This window comes from Alligator sinensis, unplaced genomic scaffold, assembly GCF_000455745.1.
Source record: "Alligator sinensis unplaced genomic scaffold, ASM45574v1 scaffold59_1, whole genome shotgun sequence".
Lineage (NCBI taxonomy): Eukaryota > Metazoa > Chordata > Crocodylia > Alligatoridae > Alligator > Alligator sinensis.
The window spans coordinates 1,012,748-1,020,295 of NW_005841878.1; the positions used below are offsets into that span (position 1 = coordinate 1,012,748).

The 7,548-nt window shown below is 42.7% G+C and overlaps 1 long non-coding RNA gene across 1 annotated transcript; it reads left to right on the forward strand.

The window, feature by feature from the left end:
* Positions 1–1,950: 1,950 nt before the first annotated feature.
* On the forward strand, positions 1,951–6,473 carry LOC102385740. Its single transcript, XR_323077.2, has 4 exons — positions 1,951–2,165; positions 4,839–5,047; positions 5,556–5,717; positions 6,448–6,473. It is a non-coding gene; the product is annotated as an uncharacterized LOC102385740 (long non-coding RNA).
* The last annotated feature ends 1,075 nt before the right edge of the window (positions 6,474–7,548 follow it).

Genomic DNA, 7,548 nt, shown 5'->3' on the forward strand with positions numbered 1-7,548 from the left:
TCACTCTGGAGTTAGTGGGTGTGGCAACTTCCATTTGCTTTCAGAGCAGGGGGTATAGGAAACAAATAGGGAGAGAATGGAAAGTCTTAGCTTAGCCCTCAAACAACATGATCAGCACAGTAGAGCTACAGCAAAGCAGACTGTAATTTGTTGCTGCAGTAGGTTAACAATAAATGACTGTCCCTTGGAGCAAAGATGAACCAGGGAATCATATAAGAGGCCCAATGTCTCCCAGAGCTGCTCCTTAGGTGATACAGCTGCACATTCTCCACCTTGCGCAGAACGGAGCCTTAAGCCACATACACTAGCCCACAGTAATGAACATGGCTCTGGTAACAAAGTGATTGTGGCAGTAAAATGCAGCAGTCATTATGCATTTGGCAGTGGATCCAGCCTTTATATAATTTGCTTTTTAATTGAGGCTGAGAATGTTTTAGCACTTTCTCAAATTGCCTATTATTTATGAGTATGATGCATGATACAAGTAGGATGCATATTAATAAAAATTACATCTCTTGGCAAAAGTCATCTGAAAGAACCCTACTCAACATGCATCTATTTTTCTTGGGAGGTATTCATCTACTTCAAGTGTCTCTGCTCTATTTCACAATGAAATCCAGAGATGTAACAGAATACTGGAAGTCTTTTTGTTAGCAAGGAGGGTTGCAAACAGGCACAGAGATCCTTTCTCCATATAGTTCTTAAATATGCCCATTGGTGTCCACGCTGTCGTAGTGAAACAAACGTCACCTCCTAGCACTACGTGTTCATTCATTTATTGATCACTTCCAATCTGGACCCAAGCATCAATTCCAGCTGAAGAAATGAAAACAAGTGCGGCACTCCAGCTCTGAAGTGTTTGGCCATGGCACAGCTTGTTTCCCATTCCTGTATAAAGGGAGCGATGAAAATTGCTCCCAATTTCTTTTTGCGCTCCAGTGCACCAAGCACAAGCCCAAGTGCTATGGAAAATTATGGGGGAAATAGATGTGTCTACTTCATCAATTTTTAATTGCTAGAGATTGTAAACTCATTCTTTGGAAAATAAATACTTTACTGCCTTGCTCTTCTATTTTCAGCATCCCAATGTATTTGGTTATAAGCTGCTGTTTATTTATAATCTTTTTTTTTATACAGGGGCTTTTTTAAATTGCCGCTTAACGTGGTTTTTTCCCAACGTGCTGCAGTTGCATTACTCCTGGGAGAACTTGAGAAAATGAATTTTGTGTATCGTACGTGGAGAGCGAGAGTGCGAGAAAGCACTACATCGCTTAAATGATAAAACAAGCCTTTCTCAAAAACCTGGGGTTTTTTCTGGTTTTTTTCGCCCTTGTGCCACAGCTATACCAATTAGCACTTTGTGAATTTCTTTATCTAAGATCCAAAATGTAGGACAAGGGGGGTGAATTACCGCCAAACTTTTCTAAGGTATGGAATTGTTGCATTTTAAAAGGAACAAGACTTCCTCCAGCTAGCTGAGCCTGACAACTGATTTAATCTTGCTACTTGTATTTGGGCCTAGGAGCCAAACATGGATAGAATAAGGGGAGGGAAAAAAGAAAAGAAAGCTGCACCTATAATGTAAATTTCATGTTTAATTAGAAGGGCTAAAGAATTGTGGCCAGAAGAAAAAAAACATGTTTCTGTGTAAGTGCTTTTGAATAGCACCGAAGATGAATATAATAAGGCTGACAAATACACCTTGGAGGGTGGCTGCAAGAATAAAATCGATTTATTTAATAATTTAGAAATAGCTTCCAGCCATATCTCCCATTAAATCTGAAGACCATTGTATTCTATATTTCTTTGGTCTTTTTTCTTCCTTTTAGTTATGCTCCACCAGCTTTAATAAATAAGTAATACAGTGAAAAAACCCACTTATCTCAAGTGCTTTGCCACAGCCCTGTAGGGCTTTTGGATTCTTTCCTTCTCTAAATAGATCAAGTCAGGAACAATCATCTCTCCAAGGGAGAGTGATGTTGCGGGGTTAATTCTCCTAAATATAATCAAGGAAGTCCAAAAATTAAATCCAGTGCATGTATTAATGATGATAAGTGATCTGCTCAAGTAAATGACACAGGAAGGAAAACTCAGAGCAACTCCAAAGGACAAATGATTAATCATCGGAACAAACAATTCCTCAGCATGTAAACAGCAGCAAAAAGGTAAGACACTTTACTGGAATTGCTTTAGGTGAGTTATAACAACAACACTTGGTGCTAGGACTGTGTTTTTCAATCCATCATTTGTTTAAACTTAGCTTCTAATAAGTGTTCATACAACCCATCCCTTCCTGCCATTCTTTACCTAAAGATATGTAAGTAATTAAGTTTTTTTTGTTATATATTGTATATTTTAGAAAGCAAATATATTGGACAACTGAGCACTGTTAAGCAACTAAACATTAGGTACTCACCAGTTTATTCATGATTAATCTAATGCAGTCTAGTAGTTTTCAGCAACTATTTTATGCAAAATTTATACTATCAATTCTATAAACAATTCATAAAGTCCAAAATAAGTTTGATAGAGGTTCACATCAGGAGCAAAGGCCAATTTCATTTACATAAGAAAATTAAATTTAAACATGGAAAATAGCTTTTTGTCCACAGAAGTTGGATAATAAAGCCAGTAGTACAGTCAGAGCATTTATTTTGCAAAAATGAATACAGTGATGCAATGCTAGAGCCTTATAACATTATAAAGCATGTTTGAAGATACAGTAGCATTTTGCCTAGAAATAATTCTGCTTTGAATACCTCTTATATGAGGGGTGTCAGACACATTACAGTTCCTGGTCCCTGATCCTTAATACTAGTGGAGACTGGTGCCTTGTTCCTGTTGAAGGTGGCAGCCAGAATCTGATTCTAGTGCTTATTAGGGCTGTGCGAAGCTTCAGCCCCTGATTCGATTCGGCAGAGATTTGGCCCGATTTGGTTGCCGAATCTCCGAATCGAATCAGGAGACCCTTTAATCTCTCCGAATTGAATCAGAACTCTCTGAATCGATTCAGAGAGATTTGGAAAGATTCGGCAATTCGGACATAGACAGTTTTAAATGTTTTCTTTACATACCTCAAGGTACCAGGCGGCTCGTCAATGCTGAGATAGTGGGGTGGATGGAGCATCCCACAGAAGCACAGGGAAGCTCCCCAGCGCACTCAGCAGCAGACCCAGAAGTGGACCAAACGCACTTCCAGTCCACTTCTAGGTCCACAGGGGAGCACACTGGAGGGGCCCCCTGCACTCGCCTGGCTCAGTGACTGGTGCCTCCTCGGTCTGTGGGGGCACACAAAGTACTTCTGGTCCACTTCCGGGTTCACTGCTGAGCACGTTGGGGAGCCCCCCCGTAATCCTTTGGGATGCACCATCCGCCTCAGCATTGCAGTGTTCACAAGCCACACTGGTACCTCAAGGTATGTAAAAAAAAACATTTAAAGCTGTGTCTGTGTCCAAATCGCTGATTCTCCAAATCAGCATCGAATCTTCAGATTCAGATTCGGCCGAATCAAATTGGGAACAGTGATCAGAATCAACAAATCAAATCACTGTCCCCAATTTGGGCCGAATCTGAATCCAAATCGAATAGGTCCCACGTCACACACCCTTAGTACTTATACTTCACCTGAAATGTTAGAGGGGAAAGTTACTGAAGTTCATTACTCCAAAGGTTGCAGGCTGGGGACCATCACCCTCATTTCCTGACACTATGATCTTGTTCATAGTTTTTAACAACAAGATAACGACGAAGCATTAGCATCAAGAGCCCCATCCTAAAACACTGTTTCACGTAGCTTTTGCCAATATATACTGTAGGTATTCCTACTGAATGGATGAGCTGTGCTACTCATCTGAGAAACAGTTTGCATAGCAGGCCCTGGAGAGCAAAGAAGACCTTGTGGGGGGGGGATAAAATGAGTGAAGGAAAAAAAACAATTTTTATTCAGGCACAGACCTACATTATGTGGGCAAACCTGGCTACCCCTTAGATGCTTTAAAACTTTTCATTAATTGGCAGCAGCTCTTTAAAGTTAACTCCTCAGTCCAACAATGCTAAGCAGAAATAAGCTTCCCACGCGTTATTTTAGCCTTGAATCGTCTCACGCATATTTTGGCCTTGAATCTGCAACTAGAGAGTGAGAATCTGGACATAGAGCTGGGAACATGATACTATTTCCATGAGTGCTGAGAATGGCTATCAGTTTGTTTCTAATTGGCAATGCAGAGCTTAAAAAGTGGTTCACAGGGTAAGTATCACAATTAGGATCTCTCTCTCTCTCTCTCTTTAGACAGCCATTTTCCTTCTAGTCCATGCTGCACAATTACTCAGCTTTCTGTGAGGTTTGCAGAGGGCCCAAGACTCCCTGCCTCTTGTCATGAAAGGACCATGCCTAAACTTTAACCTTAGTTCAGTCTATATGGGACATCTTCTGACACTTGCCCTGGCAGTCCTTGACACAGAAAAGCTTCCAGATTCAAAATGATGGTATTTTTCACTGGAAATCTCGATGTGCTTCAAGAACATAAGAACTGCCCCTGTGTCAGGCTACAGGTCCACCTAGTGCAGTAGCCCATGTCTGACAATGGCAAGGAAAGGATACTTTAGTGGAAGAATATAGCTAAGAAAAAGTTTTAAAAAATGAGTCAGGGCTTGTCTTAGGCTTATAAGGCCCGCAGCAATCAATGTAAAAGGAGTGCTCACATCCTCCTCTCGGTTACAAAAACTGCAGCCTTTACCAGCATTTCCTCCATTAAGTGGCCCTTGAGACCATGGTGCCTAAGGCCGGCCTGTTAAAACCGTAAGTAATACTGAAACCAATTACTGTCCTTTTGTTTTAGGGCCTTGCCAGAGAATACAGAGAATCCAGGCTCGAAGAGTGAAATAAAGAGCAGAGCTAGAAAACCTCCTTCACCGCTTCTCCCTCCCAAGTGCCCTGCTTGTTTCTCTGAGCTAACACAGCAGAGTGCCCTTGTGCTGGTGAGAGGCACAGGCAGCACAACATATTTCAGTAACCCTGATTACCCTTTAGAGCCGAAGAAAAGAGGAGGTGAGCTTTGTGTCCGGTGCCTGCGCAGGGGTGTTTCTTCTCCCTTGTTTCTTTAGGGGCTGGCTCACTGCTCTTGTGTGTGACCTGTAGGAGCTCAAAGAGAGGGAGGAGGAGGAGGAGGAAGCACTGCTGAAGAAAGCAAAGAAGACAAAAGTGCCTCCACTGCTCCTGCCTCTGCTGTGGCTGCTATGGGAGCTGCTTAGGAGGAAGAGGCATAAAGCCCCACGGACATTACCATTGAAAAGTCATTAGGAATCTGTCCCCAGCACAGATTGCAGCCCCCCTCATTTCCAACACGCACAAGTGCATGGGTGCGGGGTTCCCCCCCATACTGATAGAAATGAACTGGAAAGGGGGTGGGTGGAGCACAAGGCAGAAGGGGGAGAGGGGGGGTTGGTTACAAAGTTTGCCCCTCCCTTTATTTAAAAAGTTTTATTCATGAGTTGTTAAGCATTTTGTTTAGCAAATCGGTTTATCCCAATGACCTTTCCTTGCTTTAATTTTCGAGATGGCAGATGGCACTAAAGAAATCCCCTTAGATGCAGACCCAGACCCAGCCTGTTTGTTCACACAGTGGACAAGCATCAACATGCCAAGCACAGCTCTGGAGACAAGACAAAGTAGTCAAGAAAGAAAAGGAGAGAAAAAAAAAAGACTACACGAACTCCAGGTTTGCTGTTTCTTATTTTTAATGACTGTGAACTTTTTTTTCTGCTGCAGTTTGCAAACACCCAGTCATTGCTGTTTGCACACTGCTAGCTCTCCAGGAAGGAAGCCCTTTCAACTTCATACCCTGGGGTCTCCCCTACAATATTTGAGGATATGAACACTTGAGGGTTGTAAAACAGTGCCAAGGGACAGGGAGTGAATGTGGTAACTGCAGAAAAAATGTGAAGGGAAACTGCAGCCTGCAATAGCCAAGCTGGTTACTTGCACCTGTATGAAAATACAAATGGGAACAGTGTACCAGGAGAAAGAGCTATATAGCTTTTAACTCCTTGTTCAGTCAATAGACCCACAGTATCATCCAACACCATCTGGTCCATATACTGTACAGCAATTGAGAGATGCTGTCTTACCAGAGCTCTTCTACACTGGGAACCCGAAAACAGAATTATAAATGTGAGAACAGAATATAAAATATTACTCAGGATATTATTCCCACCTGTTTTTTGGTTTTTAGTTGTTGAGGGGGTTCACAGTAAATGATTGAGACCTCTTCCAGGAAGCTCAGGGAACGGTCTCTTTGGCTGAATAAATTCAAATTTAATAAACATTACCTCACCCTTCTATTTACTGGAAGTCACTTCGTTATTTGGTAAATTCATGAGAACATATTAATCTAAATGAACCATCTACTTTTTTTCTATCTTTCACAATGTAAGCAAAATGCTTTTTAGACCTATCCTTATCCCAAGAGCAGCACACCAAAGAAGCGGTACAAGGACACCCTAAAGGTGTCCTTAAAGAGTTTTGGCATCGACCTGGAGTCATGGGAGCAAATCACTCGTGACCGTCCATCCTGGAGGTCATCAGACCAGAGTGGAGCACTGGCCTTCAAGCAGCAGTGCAAGGCAGAAGCAGTGAGGAAGCGCGTGGCCAGGAAAACAGGGACCTCTTGAGTCCAGTCCTCATCGCTCTCCTGCCACTGCTGCAGCAGATACGTACCCACGTGACCTAACCTCCACCCCCCTCCTCACTCTTTCTTTTCTCGTCTTTCTCCTTTTTCCTCTCTTTCTCCCTTTCTTTTTTCTCCCTCCCTTTTTCTTTCCCGCTTCCTTTCTCTCTTCTCCCCCTCCCTCCACTGCTGGATGCGGTCATCTTGACTTGCGAAGGACAAACAATGGGATGTTGTTTGTCCTTCGCAAGAGGCAAAGTATTTACTGTAATCCAGGTAATTTGATTTCATTGTAATTTGCTTTGTGTTGAAAAAGCAGAGAAAGAAAAAATGTTTGAGAAGATTTGAAGTGAAAAAATGCACCAAACTTACAAGCCACCGAATTTCACATTCAAAGAGTTGGCTTGTACTCATTGGCAACGCGTAGGGGGGTGCATGCAGATGCGGGCAGTCGCCGCTCACCACCCCACCCCACCCCACCACCAACACTGCCAGTGGTGTCTGTGGGTGGTCGCCCCCACCCCCACCCCACCACTGAGAGCGCTATAGCCGCCTGCGGGAGCTCCCTGCTTACCACCGCCACGCTCCCACTGCCAACAGGTCCTATTGCAAATATGTGGCCCAAATGCAGAAAAGCATGTAAGCGGATACTTAAGTAGATGAGTTATCCCATTGACTTCAGTGGGGTGTGCATGCTTAATTGCTCTGCTGAAACGACTAACATTTTACCCTTTTTGGCCCATAGCCAGATTTTAACCAATGATTATTAATTATCAAATTTAACCTAAATGATTATTGATTTTAGCTCAACTGTTATTATCCAATGATATTCTGTGGCACTAGTTTCCTAGAATAGATTGAGCTGAGCAGACTCATGCCCTTG